The sequence below is a fragment of the Spinacia oleracea genome, chromosome 4 (assembly GCF_020520425.1).
Source record: "Spinacia oleracea cultivar Varoflay chromosome 4, BTI_SOV_V1, whole genome shotgun sequence".
In the NCBI taxonomy this organism is placed as follows: Eukaryota; Viridiplantae; Streptophyta; class Magnoliopsida; order Caryophyllales; family Amaranthaceae; genus Spinacia; species Spinacia oleracea.
This window is the reverse complement of record NC_079490.1, coordinates 61,424,493-61,444,892: the sequence shown is the minus strand read 5'-3', so window position 1 is coordinate 61,444,892 and position 20,400 is coordinate 61,424,493. Positions and strand designations below refer to the sequence as shown.

At 39.9% G+C, this 20,400-nt stretch overlaps 1 protein-coding gene across 2 annotated transcripts in view; it reads right to left on the bottom strand.

Moving 5' to 3' along the window:
- LOC110775536 (10 kDa chaperonin, mitochondrial-like) overlaps nucleotides 1-20,400 on the bottom strand; it is a 37,453-nt gene that overhangs the window by 3,569 nt on the left and 13,484 nt on the right. The window lies entirely within an intron of this gene.

Here is a 20,400-nt window from a genome sequence, read left to right as displayed (position 1 = left end):
AAAAGATAGAAACCTGACAGAATTAGGTGTTGCACTCCAACATAAATCCTAAAAGAGATAGAATTCGCATTCCTGGTATAATTCGAAAATAAGAGTTACGTATTAATTAAATTCCTAACGAACCTAGAGTTCGTAACGGGCCCAGACGCATTCCGTCATAAGTTAATACGCACTAAAAGACTCGGATAAATCTTAAAAGCTCCGTGTTCTAAGAGTCCAAATCTGACAAAGAACTCGGCCCAGATCCCATTTTCAACGCCTGGACCTGGGCGCCGAAATCTTCGGCGCCCAGCCCTGGGCGCTGAAAGTGCCTGGGGCCGTTTTATCCCCGGATTTTTTTGGATTCGTATCTTAAAATCTATCTTTCCACACACCCTTTGTAACACCCCGACAATTCCCTCTATTCTAAAATAACTTTTTTTTTATATAAAACGTAGAGAATTATCAAGGCATTATCGCCCGTGTGAAAACGTATCGGCTTATTCAGAATTTTGCAGCGGAAAACATAATAACTAACTTTAATAATTTAAATAAGTCAACTACGGAATGAAATCTAAAACCAACCGACAAAACAAAGTCAACGTAATTAATTAAAACAAAGTTCGAGTCTCTTTAAAACAGGCCAAACAAATTCAACATCAGACTTAAAACAAAACAATTTAATAACTACACAACTCTTCAATCCCGAACCCCATGATGCATCACCTTCAACCTGTAATGGATGATGCTTATTGATCCCTAGAGACTGCTCACCAAGATTGGGTCATCACAGGATCAATAAGGCATAGCCATGATCAACATGCACAAACAAAGCACGTAATCAGCAAAGCTGAGTACTACATACTAAAACAATAATAATCCTAACATGATACTATTAACGAACAACCCTAACATGATACTAATGAACATAAACAAGGGCAGACAGAGCATGATAATCTGACGACCATACTTAACTAGACTAGGCTAGACTGGACTAGACTTCTATAACAATAATATTATTTTAATTGAAATAGGCAATGGACCGAGTTTTCTAGCTAGACGAGGTACGGGCGCGACTCCGTAACCTCAGTGACCTGCGATATCGAGGAACGTTTGACTGAAAATAGGACGCGGTGATCAATCCGGTCCGAATGAAAGGCCATGGGCTACCACCATGAACCCCAACTCCTGTTTGTCCGTCACTTTAGACGTGCACAGTCTAAAGCTATTGCTACTCAGTTTCACTTTACATGATTTACAAATTGACACCCTGTTATGACTCAACAATCACATAAGGCATGCAACTCACATTTATTTATAACTGTTTTTATCTTGGAATTGAGTAAGTGATCACAAGGCATCAAACAAGACTCATTCCAATTAACTCCAATCTTTTCTTAATACTGATCAACCCCTGAATATGGGTATAAGGTTTCAACTTACTAAATAAGGTCCTCCGCCCTCATAAAGTAGTGAAAAGCTAAAAGGGAACAACAATTAACTGATCTGAATTATATACTAAATAATCTAGTGTTCCCAATCAAACATGTTTGCATCAATCTTCCATACTAACATGTTATAATCCTCAAAATGCAATAAAGGTTTAATATGTTCATCCAACAGTATCAAACATGCAATTTTTAACCTGACTAAGTTCATCAATAACATTAACATAACCAAGTTCATCACAATTCAACATGGCTTCAACAATTAGCACCCATTCCAAGCACACAGGTATGTACGTACCTTGTGTAAACAAACTGATAGACCACTTTAACACTTTCAAAAGTCGCCTAAAGAGAATTCTTCGCCTAAAATAATCAAGAAACGTACCCAAATCAATTCCTAATAATTTACAACAACAATAGCGTACTCTAAACACATCCTAAACATATTTAGAACATTCCCAAATATCGAAACTTAATTAATTAACTTCCTAGAATAGTGATTAATTCCCTAACGATCCCTAATTATCATAAACTCCAACAAACGTTTCTTTTTAAATTTCCAGCAATATAAAATAATTCAAAACTTGCTCAAAATATATTCAACATCCTTAAGATCATAAAAATAATAACTTTAATAGGTAAAATCATTCTATTGTGATTTTAAACATAATAAAACCTTAAAAATTCATGCTTTAATAGTTTAAAATACTTATTTAACCAAATTAATAAATCTGGAAATTAAATTTGTTACTTAAACATAATATAAAATCTGAAATATACTTTAATCATAATAACTTGTAATTTATATTCAATAAACACGAATTAAATCACTAAACTAATTTAAAACCTTAACTTACATATTAATCAACCAAAACTGAAATTAATTAATTTACAATATCAATATCAAATCTGAAAATTATAATTTAACTATAAAGATTAATAATTTAATTCAAGAAACATAAATTAAAATCAATAAACTTAAATCAAAATATTTAAATAACTTAGGGTTTAAGAAATAACCCAATGAAGAGGAGAGATGAAGGCTGCCGGCGGACACAAGGTTGCACGCGGCGATGGTGGTTGATGGGTCGACGCGGCTGGGCGAGGTGGTGGCTGCGGCTGGCGAATGGTGGTTGCTTCCGCAATGAACAGAGCACGAATGAGGAGGAGTTCACGAACTAAAATAGAAAAAAAAGGAAAACGAAAGAGAAAAGGAAGGACAAGCATTACCGGGCAGTTGGGAGGATCGGCGGCGCGATTAGGTGGTGGCTAAGAGCAGGGCGGCAGGGCGGCAAGGTGATGGTGGCTGGTGGTGCTTCGCAAAACAGAGAGTTCGTGAGGAGGATAGCAAGAACGCAAAAGGGAGAAAGAAAGGTGAGAAGGGAGGGGAAGCTTACCGGACGGCGGAGGAGGGAGGAGTGCCGGCGGTGGTCAGGTGGCTGAAGGTGACGGCGCAGAGGTTTGTGAGGTTATGATTCATATGACAGTTCATAAATCATGCGGAAAAACCATAAAGCCAGGAAACATATTATTTACACATAATCATTTAGCATAGTTTAGATGCATACTCTTTGTTGCGTGCCTTCCCTAGCTGCGCCCGAACCGAACAAGAACAAGTCTTTAGGACTCCAAGTGTCGTCCCTCCGTAGATAGTCCACAGCACGTCCGGATCCGCCTTAAGATTGACCAACTAGAATCGCCCTTAAGGTTCTAATATTTTCGGTTAGGTAGGCAAGAATATTGGCTGATTTTTCTGCTTAAAAATCTTAGTTTTGAATACTTAAAACTTGTGTATAAATAATGACCCCTAGGCCTTTATTTATAGAGTTATGGAAAAGGAATCGTAATCCTAGTAGGATACGAATTAATTGAAATTAGAATCCTACATGAATTCTATTTAATTAATTTATCCAATTAGGAATAGGAATTTAATCATACACTAACTCTTGTAGATTTAGGAATCACGCATGAGCACAAACTCACACACACACGGCAGCCACAAGGGCTGTCCATGCGCGTGCGAGCAGCAGCCCACGCAGCGCGGCCCACGCATCCGTGGCCTTGGCGCGCGCTGGGCCTGCCTTGCGGTAGGCCTGGGCGCTGCCTTGGCTGGGCTTGTGGCGCGCGTGCTTGCTGGGCGATGGCCCGGCTTCGTGCTGGGCCTTCGTCCGGCAGGCCTCGTCCGATGCTAATTCGTACGATACGCTTCCGATTAAATTTCCAGTTCCGGAATTTATTTCCGATACGAACAATATTTAATATTTCTGATTCCGGAATTAATTTCCGTTTCGAACAAATATTTAATATTTCCGTTTCCGGAATTATTTTCCGATTCCGGTAATATTTCCGATTCTGACAATATTTCCGTTTCCGGCAATATTTCCGATTCTGGTAATATTTCCATTTCCAATAATATTTTCCGATACGTACCATGTTTCCGTTTCCGGCAACATCTACGACTTGGATAATATTCATATTTCCGATACGATCCATATTTCCGTTTCCGGCAATATCATCGTTTCCGGAGTATTCATTTCTTGCCTGTGACGATCTTAGCTCCCACTGAAACCAAGATCCGTCGGTTCCGAATATTCATAGATGGAGTATTTAATGCCATTAAATACTTGATCCGTTTACGTACTATTTGTGTGACCCTACGGGTTCAGTCAAGAGTAAGCTGTGGATTAATATCATTAATTCCACTTGAACTGAAGCGGCCTCTAGCTAGGCATTCAGCTCACTTGATCTCACTGAATTATTAACTTGTTAATTAATACTGAACCGCATTTATTAGACTTAACATAGAATGCATACTTGGACCAAGGGCATTATTTCCTTCAGTCTCCCACTTGTCCTTAGGGACAAGTGTGCATTTCCTAATTCCTTTGTCGCTCGATGCTTGCTCTTGAACATAAGGTAAGAGTTGTCATCCTTATTATGTCCAGAGGCATTCCTCGGTTTCAGAGTTCAACTGATCAAATAAACAGATAATCATAGCCTATGATTCATCCGAGCACGGCCATGCATTTCACAGTTTCTAGCTCTCCGAGTGGCCTTGTACAACTTTTAAGCATCTCATCCCGATTTATGGGAGGACAATCCCAATCTTGCGATCTTGAGATTAGACTTCGTTTGATAGGTGATTACCTGAGCGTTGCCTTTATAGCCTCCTTTTACGGTGCGACGGTTGGTCAACGTCAAAGCAACCAGTTCTCAAACAAGTAATCTCAAATCACTCAGGTATTGAGGATTTAGTGTCTAATAATTTAATGAAATTTACTTATGACAGACTTTCATCTCTTACAGTAAAGTTTCATAGGTCTTGTCCGATACTAGTCTTCCCAAAGTAAGTATCTATGCAAATGATTATGACATTGCCATGTCCACATAGTTCAAGAAACAGAACTACTAGTCATCTTGCATTCTAATCGTCTAACGTTTTCTATGCGTCCAATTTTATAGAAAACTCCGATTAGGGACCATTTTCAACCTTTGACATTCAAGTTCACTTGATAGACATTTCTTAGTCACAGGACTGGTCCTGACAGTCTATCTTGAATATATCGTCAAGTTGAAGGGACTCATCATTTAATAAACCACAAATTAAATGGAAAAATGAATTCCTTTCATTTATTGTGAATGATTAACCAATAATGTTTTACAAAGATTTAAACTCTAAAACTTTAAAACATTAAACAGAGACATCAAAGCCATTCTCCAATATGCTTGATTCCCATAGCTGCAGTGTGCGAGTTGTGCTTCGCTTGCGGCAGAGGTTTAGTTAATGGATCTGATATGTTGTCATCAGTTCCAATTTTGCTTATCTCGACTTCTTTTCTTTCAACGAACTCTCGTAGAAGGTGAAATCTACGAAGTACATGCTTGACTCTCTGGTGGTGTCTAGGCTCTTTTGCCTGTGCAATAGCTCCGTTATTATCACAATACAGGGCTATTGGTCCTTTAATGGAGGGGACTACACCTAGTTCTCCTATGAACTTCCTTAGCCATATAGCTTCCTTTGCTGCTTCATGTGCAGCAATGTACTCCGCTTCAGTTGTAGAATCCGCAATGGTGCTTTGCTTAGCACTTTTCCAGCTTACTGCTCCTCCGTTGAGGCAGAAGACAAACCCAGACTGTGATCTGAAATCATCTTTGTCGGTTTGGAAACTTGCGTCCGTATAGCCTTTAACAATTAATTCATCATCTCCACCATAGACCAGGAAGTCATCTTTGTGCCTTTTCAGGTACTTCAGAATGTTCTTGGCAGCAGTCCAATGCGCCTCTCCTGGGTCTGACTGGTATCTGCTCGTAGCACTGAGTGCGTACGCAACATCCGGGCGTGTACATATCATAGCATACATTATTGAACCAATCAATGATGCATATGGAATCCCATTCATTCGTCTACGCTCATCAAGTGTTTTTGGGCACTGAGTCTTGCTTAGAGTCATTCCATGAGACATGGGTAGGTAGCCTCGCTTGGAGTCCGCCATCTTGAACCTATCAAGCACCTTATTGATATAAGTGCTTTGACTAAGTCCAATCATCTTTTTAGATCTATCTCTGTAAATCTTGATGCCCAATATGTACTGTGCTTCTCCTAGATCCTTCATCGAAAAACATTTCCCAAGCCAAATCTTGACAGAGTTCAACATAGGAATGTCATTTCCGATAAGCAATATGTCGTCGACATATAATACTAGGAAAGCAATTTTGCTCCCACTGACCTTCTTGTATACACAAGATTCGTCCGCGTTCTTGATGAAACCAAAGTCACTGACTGCTTCATCAAAACGTATATTCCAGCTCCTGGATGCCTGCTTCAATCCGTAGATTGACTTCTTTAGCTTGCATACCTTTTTAGCATTCTTTGGATCCTCAAAACCTTCAGGCTGTGTCATAAACACAGTTTCTGTTAAAACGCCGTTTAAGAAAGCAGTTTTGACATCCATCTGCCATATTTCGTAATCGTAATATGCAGCGATTGCTAACATTATTCGAATAGACTTTAGCATTGCAACTGGTGAAAAGGTTTCATCGTAATCCACACCGTGGACTTGCCTGTAACCTTTTGCAACCAATCTAGCTTTGAAAACTTCAAGTTTCCCATCCTTGTCCTTTTTCAGTTTGAAAACCCATTTGCTTCCAATGGCTTGGTAGCCATCTGGCAAATCGACCAAATCCCATACTTGGTTTTCAGACATGGAGTCTAATTCAGATTGCATGGCTTCTTGCCATTGCTTGGAGCTAGGGCTCGTCATAGCTTGCTTGTAAGTCGCAGGTTCATCACTTTCAAGTAATAGAACGTCATAGCTCTCGTTCGTCAAAATACCCAAGTACCTTTCCGGTTGAGATCTATATCTTTGCGATCTACGCGGGGTAACATTTCTAGATTGACCATGATTCTCACCAGATTCTTCTAAAGATCTCTGAGTTTCATCTTGAATGTCATCTTGAGCATTCTCTAGAGTTTGTTGTTCGACTCGAATTTCTTCGAGGTCTACTTTTCTCCCACTTGTCATTTTGGAAATGTGATCCTTCTCCAAAAAGACACCATCTCGAGCAACAAACACTTTGTTCTCAGATGTATTGTAGAAGTAATACCCCTTTGTTTCCTTTGGATAGCCCACAAGGATACATTTGTCAGATTTTGGATGAAGTTTGTCTGAAATTAATCGTTTGACGTATACTTCACATCCCCAAATCTTAAGAAAAGACACATTTGGAGGCTTTCCAAACCATAATTCGTATGGAGTCTTTTCGACAGCTTTAGACGGAGCTCTATTTATAGTGAGTGCAGCTGTATTTAGTGCATGTCCCCAAAATTCTAATGGAAGTTCGGCCTGACCCATCATTGACCTGACCATGTCTAGCAAGGTTCTGTTCCTCCGTTCTACACACCGTTCCATTGTGGTGTTCCAGGAGGAGTCAATTCTGATAGAATTCCACATTCTTTCAGATGGTCATCAAATTCATAGCTCAGATATTCACCGCCTCTATCAGACCGCAGTGCCTTGATCTTCTTGCCTAATTGATTCTCTACTTCACTCTGAAATTCCTTGAATTTGTCAAAGGATTCAGACTTATGCTTCATTAGGTAGACATAACCATACCTACTGAAGTCATCAGTGAAAGTGATAAAGTAGCTGAAACCACCTCTAGCATTTGTACTCATTGGTCCACATACATCTGTATGGATTAAACCCAATAGTTCATTTGCTCTTTCTCCAACTTTAGAGAAAGGTTGCTTTGTCATTTTGCCAAGTAAACATGATTCGCATTTACCATAATCCTCTAAGTTAAATGGTTCTAGAATTCCTTCCCTTTGAAGTCTTTCTAAGCGTTTCAAGTTTATATGGCCTAATCGACAATGCCACAGATAGGTGAGATCTGAATCATCCTTTTTGGCCTTTTTGGTATTTATGTTATATACTTGTTTGTCGTGATCTAATAAATAAAGTCCATTGACTAATCTAGCAGATCCATAAAACATCTCTTTAAAATAAAACGAACAACTATTGTCTTTTATTATAAAGGAAAATCCCTTAGCATCTAAGCAAGAAACTGAAATGATGTTTTTAGTAAGACTTGGAACATGGAAACATTCTTCCAGTTCCAAAACTAGCCCGGAGGGCAACGACAAATAGTAAGTTCCTACAGCTAATGCAGCAATCCGTGCTCCATTTCCCACTCGTAGGTCGACTTCACCCTTGCTTAACTTTCTACTTCTTCTTAGTCCCTGTGGATTGGAACATAAGTGTGAGCCACAACCTGTATCTAATACCCAAGAAGTTGAATTAGCAAGTATACAGTCTATAACGAAAATACCTGAAGATGGAACGACTGTTCCGTTCTTCTGATCTTCCTTTAGCTTCAAGCAATCTCTCTTCCAATGCCCCTTCTTCTTGCAGTAGAAGCATTCGGATTCAGAAGTGGGTTGACTGACCTTCCTCTTTGCAGATTTGGCGCCAGTTTGCTTAGTTGGGCTGGCCTTGTTGCCACCTTTCTTAGCATTCCTCTTCTTTCCAGATTTCTTGAACTTGCCCCCACGCACCATAAGCACATCCTGCTTATCACTTTTGAGCGTCTTTTCAGCGGTCTTCAGCATACCGTGAAGCTCAGTGAGCGTTTTGTCCAGACTATTCATACTGTAGTTCAGTTTGAACTGATCATACCCGCTATGAAGAGAATGGAGGATGGTGTCTATAGCCATTTCCTGAGAAAATTGCTGATCCAGCCGACTCATATTCTCAATGAGTCCAATCATTTTGAGAACATGTGGACTTACGGGCTCGCCTTTCTTAAGCTTGGTCTCAAGAATTTGCCTATGAGTCTCGAATCTTTCGACTCGAGCCAGATCTTGGAACATGTTCTTCAACTCACTGATGATTGTGAAAGCATCTGAGTTGATGAACGTTTTCTGCAGATCCGCACTCATGGTGGCGAGCATTAGACATTTCACATCTTTGTTGGCATCAATCCAACGATTGAGGGCTGCCTGAGTGACCCCGTCGCCTGCAGCTTCGGGCATCGCCTCATCTAGGACATACTCCTTTTCTTCCTGCATAAGAACTATTTGCAAGTTCCTTTGCCAGTCAAGGAAGTTTTTCCCGTTCAACTTCTCCTTTTCGAGAATTGATCGAATGTTGAATGAATTGTTGTTTGCCATATTAAAAACTACAATTGAAAAGAATAAACAAATAAATAACCATTCACAGTTTCTCTTAATAAACTTAAATTCTAGCATACATGCATAATTCAATGTTTATTAAGCATTTTATTCAAGTTATGTGTTCCGGCAGGTGTGAATAAAATGATTCCAAGATCCTAAAATCATTGAAGAACTAAGCACAGTTTGTCGACTTAATTCTAGAACATCTTAGGTAAGCAAAAGCCTTTTGCTAATAGTCTAGAAACTATTCTTGGTTGATAGGTACGTCTAAGAACTTATTAGGTAAACCTATCGAATTTGCCACGACATAAAAGGACTCCTTACTTATATCGTTGAGTTTCACCAAAACTAACATGTACTCACAATTATTTGTGTACCTTGCCCCTTTAGGACCAATAAGTAACACCTCGCTGAGCGAAAACTATTACTAGATTGATGTAAAGGATATCCAAGCAAGTGTATATTTTGGCATGGCACCTTTTAACTCAATTTTTAAGTTTGGAACTTAAGGCTCTTACTATGTTGGTTAGATTTTAAGTGAACTAAAATCCTTAATCATGCAACATAATCAAGCTTTTGATCTCATGCATTTTAAGACATATTTAAAAGCAATAAATAACTTAAAACATGCATAAGATATTTGTGATCTAGTATGGCCCGACTTCATCTTGAAGCTTCGACTTCAAAGTCCGTCTTGAAAATCTCCGTGGGAGGCACCATTTTCTTCAAATAGGATAAGCTATAACTAATTACAACTATTTGATGGTTCGCAGACCATATTTGAATCGAAAAATAACTTTGGTACTTTAGACCAATTACATTCAAATTAATGGTACGCAGACCATATTTTCTATCCTATTTGGGCCATACTAGTCACTTCATAACCTGCAAAACAGTACATATACAATATATACCATTCACCCATTCATTATCATGAATGGCCCACATAGCTGGTTAGTAAAACACATTATGCATCACGTAAACATTTGCAGCAATTAATCAAGGGCACCAATAATCTACCAATTATTCAGTCCTTATTAATTCTAATCAAGTTGTTTTAACCTTAAGGATTTGTAGACCTAATCAAGAGTTTATGACTAAAAAGCGCTCCCACTTAAACCAATAAATTCATATGCTTTACCAATTTTAAACATAAAAATGTATTTCTAGTCCAACCGGAAACATACAAATTTAATTAAAATTTAAAGCTCATATCAATTTATAATTGAATCCAAAAATTTAATTTAATTTCAGTCGTATTTAAATTAACTCATGATTTTAATTTTAGTAAAATAATTAGAATAAATAACATTTATTATAATTATAATATTCAAAATTAAAATCCAAGAAAATAATTTAAATTATTAATTTTAAAATTAATTAAAATTACGTGAACTGAAAATTTTCAAATTAAACATTCAAAACGATCTAATCGTAACGCAAACACCCTACGCGTTGCACGCCCATGGGCCGTACGCACACAGCCATTGCTGGCCATGTGCGCGCAGCCCATGCGCTCGTCGCATAGCTGCTGCTTCCCTATCGCAAGCCTCCGCACGCATTGGTGCTCGCTGCGCGCGCCAGCGCTCATCGCACGCGAGCTATCGCTCGCAGTGCGCGCGCGCGACATCGCTCGCTGGGCGCGCGACATCGCTCGCTGGGCGCGCGAGCCATCGCTCGCTGGGCGCGCGACATCGTTCGCTGGGCGCGCGACATCGCTCGCTGTGCGCGCGAGCCATCGCTCGCTGGGGCGCGACATCGCTCGCTGGGCGGGCGACATCGCGCGCTGTGCGCGCGAGTAATGCTGGGCGCAGCGCTCGTGGCACGCGAGCTTGCGCTCGCTGCGCGCGAGGCTGCGCGCTCTTGTGCGAGGCAGCGCGCGTTGTGGCGCAGCTCGCTTGCTGCCCACACGCGACTGCCTTGGCTCGCCCTTCGCCCATGCCCATTCGTTCATTGCTCGTGGCACACGACACAAGGCAGGGCTGCTGCCTTGTGCTTGTGCACTACGCCCTTGCTCATTGCATTCGTGCCGCACGGGCGACGAGCTCCCTTGCTCGTCGTCGCATGCCCGCATTATACAACACCCCTTAAGGGTAACACGAAGCGTCCATTGCTTCGTGCGTGCAAGTTTTATGAACGAATCGCATAAAAATTTAAAATTTATATTTAAAATTAATGACAAATTAATAAATAATATTAATTTCATAATTTTAGGGCGAAAAATCGAAAATTTATTATCCAATTGATTTCCGATTGTTATGGATTCAAGTCTAGGTCATAAAAATTTAAAATTTATCGTAAATTTACAATTTTTATGGTGGTTTTTAATCATAGGTTTCTAATTAAATTACAATTAATTATGAAAATCAAATTAATTCTAAATTATTCTAATTTTCAACAAATTAATCATAATTACAAATTAGATTGCATAATTAACAAGACTAGGCATTCAAACTTGTTAAACATATGCAGTAGGTCAATCAAAAATTCAAGATTTATCAACAAGAATCGCAAATATTTAATTTAACATCTTAAATTTACGAAATTTTGCATTCGAAAAACTAAAACCTTCGAAAAGTCATAGTTAGGCTTCGAATTTGAGAATTCTGGGTTCGGCAGAAAAATACTATTTTTGTCAAAATTTTAGAATGCCTTTTACATGCGGAATTGACACAAAAATCACTCGATTTGGATGAGTAACGAAGAAACTGCCGAAAAACTGCGTACGTATAATTAAATAAACGCAATTTGCAATTAATTAACAATTACGAAAATTAATCACCCCTTTTAATTCTTGCAAATTTGTAATATTTAACCATGTTCATGCAATTTAGATTATGAAAATAATAAGGGGCTCGTGATACCACTGTGAGGTTATGATTCATATGACAGTTCATAAATCATGCGGAAAAACCATAAAGCCAGGAAACATATTATTTACACATAATCATTTAGCATAGTTTAGATGCATACTCTTTGTTGCGTGCCTTCCCTAGCTGCGCCCGAACCGAACAAGAACAAGTCTTTAGGACTCCAAGTGTCGTCCCTCCGTAGATAGTCCACAGCACGTCCGGATCCGCCTTAAGATTGACCAACTAGAATCGCCCTTAAGGTTCTAATATTTTCGGTTAGGTAGGCAAGAATATTGGCTGATTTTTCTGCTTAAAAATCTTAGTTTTGAATACTTAAAACTTGTGTATAAATAATGACCCCTAGGCCTTTATTTATAGAGTTATGGAAAAGGAATCGTAATCCTAGTAGGATACGAATTAATTGAAATTAGAATCCTACATGAATTCTATTTAATTAATTTATCCAATTAGGAATAGGAATTTAATCATACACTAACTCTTGTAGATTTAGGAATCACGCATGAGCACAAACTCACACACACACGGCAGCCACAAGGGCTGTCCATGCGCGTGCGAGCAGCAGCCCACGCAGCGCGGCCCACGCATCCGTGGCCTTGGCGCGCGCTGGGCCTGCCTTGCGGTAGGCCTGGGCGCTGCCTTGCGGTAGGCCTGGGCGCTGCCTTGGCTGGGCTTGTGGCGCGCGTGCTTGCTGGGCGATGGCCCGGCTTCGTGCTGGGCCTTCGTCCGGCAGGCCTCGTCCGATGCTAATTCGTACGATACGCTTCCGATTAAATTTCCAGTTCCGGAATTTATTTCCGATACGAACAATATTTAATATTTCCGATTCCGGAATTAATTTCCGTTTCGAACAAATATTTAATATTTCCGTTTCCGGAATTATTTTCCGATTCCGGTAATATTTCCGATTCTGACAATATTTCCGTTTCCGGCAATATTTCCGATTCTGGTAATATTTCCATTTCCAATAATATTTTCCGATACGTACCATGTTTCCGTTTCCGGCAACATCTACGACTTGGATAATATTCATATTTCCGATACGATCCATATTTCCGTTTCCGGCAATATCATCGTTTCCGGAGTATTCATTTCTTGCCTGTGACGATCTTAGCTCCCACTGAAACCAAGATCCGTCGGTTCCGAATATTCATAGATGGAGTATTTAATGCCATTAAATACTTGATCCGTTTACGTAATATTTGTGTGACCCTACGGGTTCAGTCAAGAGTAAGCTGTGGATTAATATCATTAATTCCACTTGAACTGAAGCGGCCTCTAGCTAGGCATTCAGCTCACTTGATCTCACTGAATTATTAACTTGTTAATTAATACTGAACCGCATTTATTAGACTTAACATAGAATGCATACTTGGACCAAGGGCATTATTTCCTTCAAGGTTAACGTGAAGCAAGGAGGAGGTTTGAGAAGCAATTCACGTGAACTTGGAGTAGAGAAAGGGTTTTGGTGTATTTTTGTTTTTGGCCTTTTTTTTTTACGTGAATTGAAAGAGAAGGAAGGAGTAAAGTGTTTTGGGTCTTATTATTTGGGCTTTTCTAATTGGGCTAGAATTAGGAGTTTAGTTTTAGGATTCGAATCCAAAACCGAATAGGATCGTTTTCTAAATTCAATCGATTTTCGCAATTCAACTTCTATTTAACTTAAAATTATAAAATTATTTTTGATTTCGTAAATCATTGAAAATATAAAAAATGTAATAAATAAATATACGTTAAATATATATTTATTTCCAAAATTCATAAATTCTTATTTAAATATATTAAATATACGTTAAAATATATATAAATAAAATGTATGAAATTACGGGGGATTACACCCTTTTCCTATAAATACAGCCTAAAACCGACGTGAAAAAGAACAGACAATTCCATAACCTGAGTATTGACTCTAGCCTTAAGCCTAAGCCTCACGCTGCGAAATTGATCCGGCGTTATGTCGCAATCGACTCAAAAGTCGAACAGAACGCGTCCTGCGCCTTGTAGCTTGATGAATTAAGCCTAAATACTGGAACATTGCTTAGAAACCCGAGATTCGTTAAATAAAAGGAGAAATAGCAAAGCCAAGTGGTTAGTTTTCTGAGAACCACAACGCACCTCTCAAGGGTGCGTTGTAATGTGTCCCTCATATGATTTAATCGCTTTCATCACCATTTTATAAAATTGTCAAACTATTAATTTGATTGATCTATCACGCCTAATAAGATAATACCTTGGACAATTGAATTATCATGCTAGGTACCTTAAATCAATCTAAATAAGATAATCACGATCGATTTAGTATTATGTGTTGCATATTGCTAAAATCAATTCAGAATAGTTTAATAGTTTAACGCATGTCCCTTCAATTATTTATGCTGAGCTAGTAAGGATAACCTGCCTCTGGAGTATTATCGATGAGCACTCCTCTCGGTATTTACAGTCCCCCGAACTCTCAATCTCTGCCCTGCGGGTGTACGTTGAGCGATCCCCACACCAGGGATCACAAGGGAACCTATGGCCGTCGTGGTCGAACATAATGGCACTCCCTTTATGTCACGATAACCGGGTTTTGTCAGTTTTTCTCATTGTCGTTAAAAACTGAATGGCGACTACTATATTACTAGTCGATTGGGTGTAAACTCACAGGAAATCCAATTACACTTGATCTGACAACGCCACGCCCACGAGGGATGAGGTCACGCATTAGCCTCGTGCTTTTTCGACCCCCTCACAGTGGCGACTCCATTGGGGATGTTAATGAAATACTCGTGCTCGTAGGTAATCAAAATAGCCGAAGGGTGAAACGATCCTACCCCGCGTTTATTTTCCTATCAAGTTGGGACGACCTGAAAATCAGCATATTAATGTGAACGGACAGAACCGCATAACGAATCTTGGCTCCCTTGGCATGTTTCATCTCGGGAGTTGGGAATAAGGATACCCATCGCCACCCGGGGGGTGCATACGCTTCGAATGTTGTCCACTCTGCACTTTCGCTAGTAGTACACCTATCCCAAACCCAATCGCTCGCCCACTAGGTCCCTCTCATCGGTGCATGCCCCTTGGCTTACATCGTGATTGGCCTCTTGGGACAAAATTCGCTCGTGAATGCACTTCCCCGACCGGGGCATGTGTTGGATCGACGATAGAGGAGGTACCAAGCCGGCGCAAATATTACCCATAGAAGCCTATCGTAAACTACGTGACATATTATTTTGCTTCATGTTGTAATGTTAGTTGTGTGTAGCGAATTATGTGATTGTGTGTGACAAATAATACTAGAAAACCAACGACCCTAAAAATTTCCCAAACATTCATAAACACCAATTGGCCAAAGAGTTATACCAAAATACGCGTTCCGCAGCCCCAGGCAATCGCCACAAAAATAAGCGACGCCCAGGACAGCCTGTAATGGATTCCACAACGCCGCACAACGCGTAAAGGACGTTATTAGGCAAGCACGCAAAATTAAGTCGTAGGTACGAAAAAGGATAGACGGACAAAATACGAGTACCAGTCAGGGACGCATTTTCAGCGCCCCTGGGTGGGCGCCAATCATTTTCAACGCCCCTGCTGGGCGCTGAAGTTGCTTCCTGGCCTTTTGGTCAGGCACAGCAGCCTCGGTACCCGCGCATAAAGTATACGTAGCAATAAAAAAAAATTCGTAACAAATTTGCTACGAGGACGTATGAAAAAAGGCACTCGACTTTGAAACACGACTTATAAACTAAACAACTCATTGTGTCGTCACTAGGCCTCCTAGGACGACTATGTTCGGCACTAAACCGAGCACGCTGATTAAATGAACTTGAATGTCACATGGGCAAAGTATTCAAAAAATGATGTTCAAATAAAGTTTTCAAGGAAAAATAATGTTCGAATAAAAAATAAATAAATCCGAGTCTAGACTAGGCTATGCCAAAGTACAATCTAAATCCTAAGTCTTAGTTGTCTTATACATAGAATCGGTCCTAATGCTTGGTGTCGTTCTGCAAGTTAAAAGGTTAAACCATATTGAGTCTCCCTTCCTAACATTTAAAAGAAATCAATAAGCACCCATATGTAATTGTCATCCCTTGCTAAGAATCTACGGCCTCAATACTCTCTCTCACCAATAAAAAGAATATATTATGTAATTCAAGTATTTGCAAAATGGAAACAGTCACATTCTGAAAATCATTCCTCTATAGTCGCACAACCCCCAAAGTGAGCCTAAGGTGTCAATACCATTGGCAAAAAGAAAAAATTAATGGCCTCAAGGCTTATGATCACATTGGGTCACGACTATCATAGTCCTCTCGAGCCACTCGCTCCTTGAAGTACTCCTAAGTACGGACTAAAAGATTTTCCATGAATGCAACATGACGAACCATGAAAATACCCAAGTCGGCATGCCATAAGGCTACCATTGGGGTAGAGCAATACACACTAAGAGGGAAGCCGCACTAATGATTCTAGTCTTGCAAAAATGAAAATTCGATCTCCCTAACTAACTACCTTGCCAACATTAAGCAAAATGGCGCATGACAAATGAACACCCAAGGGTTAAAATCTAAAGTGTCAACCAACGAAAGTTATGGTCCAATTAGCCTAAGTCTGAAAGTCGCTTGGTCAAGTATTATAGGCTTACGCCACGAGTCTAGGCCACCTCCTTGTATCCATACACGGGTTATAATCAGAAAAATTAATGAAAGTTCGAGTCTAAATCACAACTTCCAATTAAATCCCGGAAACTGGAATCTGAAAAGTAGCAAAAAAATTATTTTCGATGTAATTCTTTCGTTAAATTTCAATAAAGTAAAAACAATATTTTGAATCTATGCTATTTGGACATTTTAAGAAACGACTAAATACGCTTGCAAAGTAAGACAATTTAAAGGTCCACCCTAGGCCTACTAAAATTAAAGGTCCACTATAGGCCTACCAAACGAGGCTCACTCAGTCTCGCCTCGTGACTCAAAGACCACAACCATTTACCTTTTAGCCCAAATAAAAAGGGGGAGAAATCCCAAGCAAAAAAGAAAAAAAGAGAAAGAGAAAAGGGAGAGCGAAAAGAGCGAGCCATGAAATACTTAGCCCGTACCTCCCAAAGTGCGAAATTTACCCAAGTAAACGAAGGAAAAGAATTGAGTCAACCAATCCAAATCATACCACAAAAACTACATAAAGTTCTACGATCTTCTACCCTTTCCAATCCTCATGCTTGACTAATACCTATGCAAATTATCCTACCTCATTCAACCCATCTTTCAAGACGTCTTGAGTCACGAATAAAAAAAAGACAAATGAAAAGTACATTCTACGCTTAACGTAAAAAAAAAAAGTAATAAAAAAGAAACTTTGCAAAGCGCCTTTACAGTTTGTCTAAAAAGAAAAAGAAGCATTTAGCGCACAAAAAAGATTCGCAAATATTTGGCACAAAACGAAAAGGAGCAGTGCAAAAAGGCAGCCCAGAACACGTTTTCAACGCCCAGGCCTGGGCGCCAAAAATAATAACGCACAGCCCTGGGCGCCGTTCTTGCTTATCACTTTTCAATTCCCAATTCCTAAAAGTGTTCGTATATTTTCCTATATACATGCGGAAGAATAATGAACACTTGGGGGGTAGAAGATCGTATAAAATACGCAAAATACGCACGCTCCAAAATTTTCGTACACTTATTTCACCCTATTTCAAACATTACGATCCCACTCGAACGTACTTGTTTAAAATCGGCATTCTAAGGAACCATTTTCTGGCTAAGAACTACGCAAGACTTGATTCCAAATTAAATCTATTTAAGGCGGATACGTAGGCAATCCATGATTCGGTCCAACCAATTTGCAAAAATGTTAAAGCCTATAGAATAACAAGAATAAAAAATAGAGTCCCTTATTGAAATTTAATTACTTGCAATACAAGTCGAAAGAAAAATTTAAGTCAAAGGAAGAATCCAAGTCATCAAGATGCCAAAATGAGCACACATCGAAAAATAATAAGGGCCGTACCCTTGCCAGAAGGAGCACTCACACTCCTAGGCACTTAGCCAATACTCAAAAGATCTCTTTGCCTCAATTGAATGGGGGCTAGCGCGAGCGTCCATGACCTCTAAAGTACTCGACTTGACCCTCCCTAAAGCAAAGTAATTCACTTAAAGACCTTCTTTCACCACTAGACACAGTCATAATCGCCAACAAGTAGTAAAGGCAGTAAGCTTGCAATAAAAGAGGATTGTTCTACGGCATCGCCCCATCGTTCCTTCGAACTCAGGGCACCCGTTCATGGTAATTCAAATGCTTGCGAATCCCCTTTGAAAAAATCAGACATTGTCAATAGGACTTGGCACTTAACCAAGGCTCACCCTACTCAGACATATGACACGGGCATCTAAAATCGAAATCTGAAAGCATCATTAATGAGAAGACATAATAGCAACTGGGGGCTAAAAATTGAAATGAAAGAGCTAGGGAAAGAACTAAGTATACCTTGACCTTTTGTGCAGACATACACCAAAGTCAATTTGAAAGCGGTTTATATTCCCAAATTCTGGAAAAGATGGCCCTAAAAGCCTAAAGCATGTGCCACACGGGCACAAGTAATATCTTGACGCCTGCACCCTGGCTTCCAGCAACTTAGACAGCATTCCGAAAATCGTAACAGTATTTTGATTCACTCATGTCATCCTGTACGAACCCTTCTATAATTCAACTTACTTAGGACACCTGGGATTGTACACAGTAGGACTCGGATTTCAAATAATTTCCAAAGACTTCTTCAAACATAATAAAGTGTCGTTGGTTTAAGCTAAGTATGCGTTTATCTCGATGTTGCAAGTGAGTCAGAAAGATTTCTAAATATGATTATGGGGAAAGAAAGGCACCTAGCTTTTGGTCAAGGCACACTTCAACATTTGACTACCTTGATCATGGCAATGTCGCAAAATACGATATTTACAAGAGAAGTAGCAAATCACTACTCGAACGTACCTCGCACTAAACGAGTCCGGTTCAAACTATTCATGATCCATGTCACCATGAATGCATAAAAACGTATGCCAAGCATTGTAGCACCAAGCCAATCCCGTAGCTACAATTGGGGGCTTGAGAAAAACACTCTAAAAATGCTCGAAATGACGATTTTATCGCAAATTCTCGACGCTAATGATATACACACGTCATAGGGGCACAATCCTAAGGTTTGATCGTGTAAAACGAACCTTAGAATGGCTACAACCCCTCCCAAATTCTAAGCGCTACTTAGAATATATAAAGTCACCCCACTGACAAGGGTAACTGAAAATCGCGAGTCACCAAAACTCCGATCAAACTACTGCACATAACGCTCGCCCTACAAGCGCCCGTTACACAGTCTACGTCGTTCCAAAGAAAAAGCGAAAGAAAAATCAAGGATGAAAAAAAGAAAGAAACATCTATGAATCCTCGCATCGAACGAAGTAATAACCCGTGCACACCCACGCAGAAGGCGCTACACTTGTTCGAGCACCTGAACGAGGCGTGATGAAGTACTCCAATGCAAAAAATAATAATGATATCCCAACACCTGGAGGAATGTTCTAAGACACGCTGTTAGGCCACACAAGCCTACGTCGCACGGTACAAGTCTAAAAAAAAAGAGTAAGACATATTGCACTAATGCGGGCACGACCAAGAGCATGAGGCAAAGACTACTTATCGCCCAAATTCAAAATGCAAGCCACACGACTTCTACATTAAGGATTAAAGGTAGCAAAATATTACCTACCACGGAAGGGATAGCTCGCACCTACACGAGCGGGACCCAAGGCATCTTTCTCGAAAGAACCTACAAAAATCGTACGCCAAAAGGAAGCATCCCAACATGCATACTTGGGGCCTCCAAGCTACGAAACGACCGTAGCAAAATAAAAAATATATATGCGATCAAAGTCTTACGCCTCAAGGTATGTTCCTCGGGCCATATAGACTCGCCCAACTATTGCAATAACTGTACGCCTTAAGAGAGACAGTTCCTTTAAATAATCGCCCCAAAGCGACAAACACCGTAGTCCACCAATCGGCTACGGCTTCTCGAGAAATCATCACGATCACTCAACTCATTGTGATCTCTAATAAAATTCTACGTTCCAAAAATAAAGAAAAAACAAAAGAGGAGAGAATACGTAGAATTTCCAAGTGAAATAAACGAACGAACAAGAGGCCAACTGTGTCATCAAAAGACCAGCCCAAACAATATTTTCAACGCCCCTGCGTGAATTATTTCTAACGCCCAGGCCTGGCGCCAAAAATGAGCCCAGGAGAAGCCCTGACTTCTGTAGGGTCCTGCTGTATCCATTCGACTCGAAAATTGCCGATTTCTTTACTGAAAGTCGCACCTCACGGCTTTGTTAAGAGTAGCACACCACTACAAAGATCGCTCGCACTTACGAGCACGATCCCAAACACGATCAAGGAC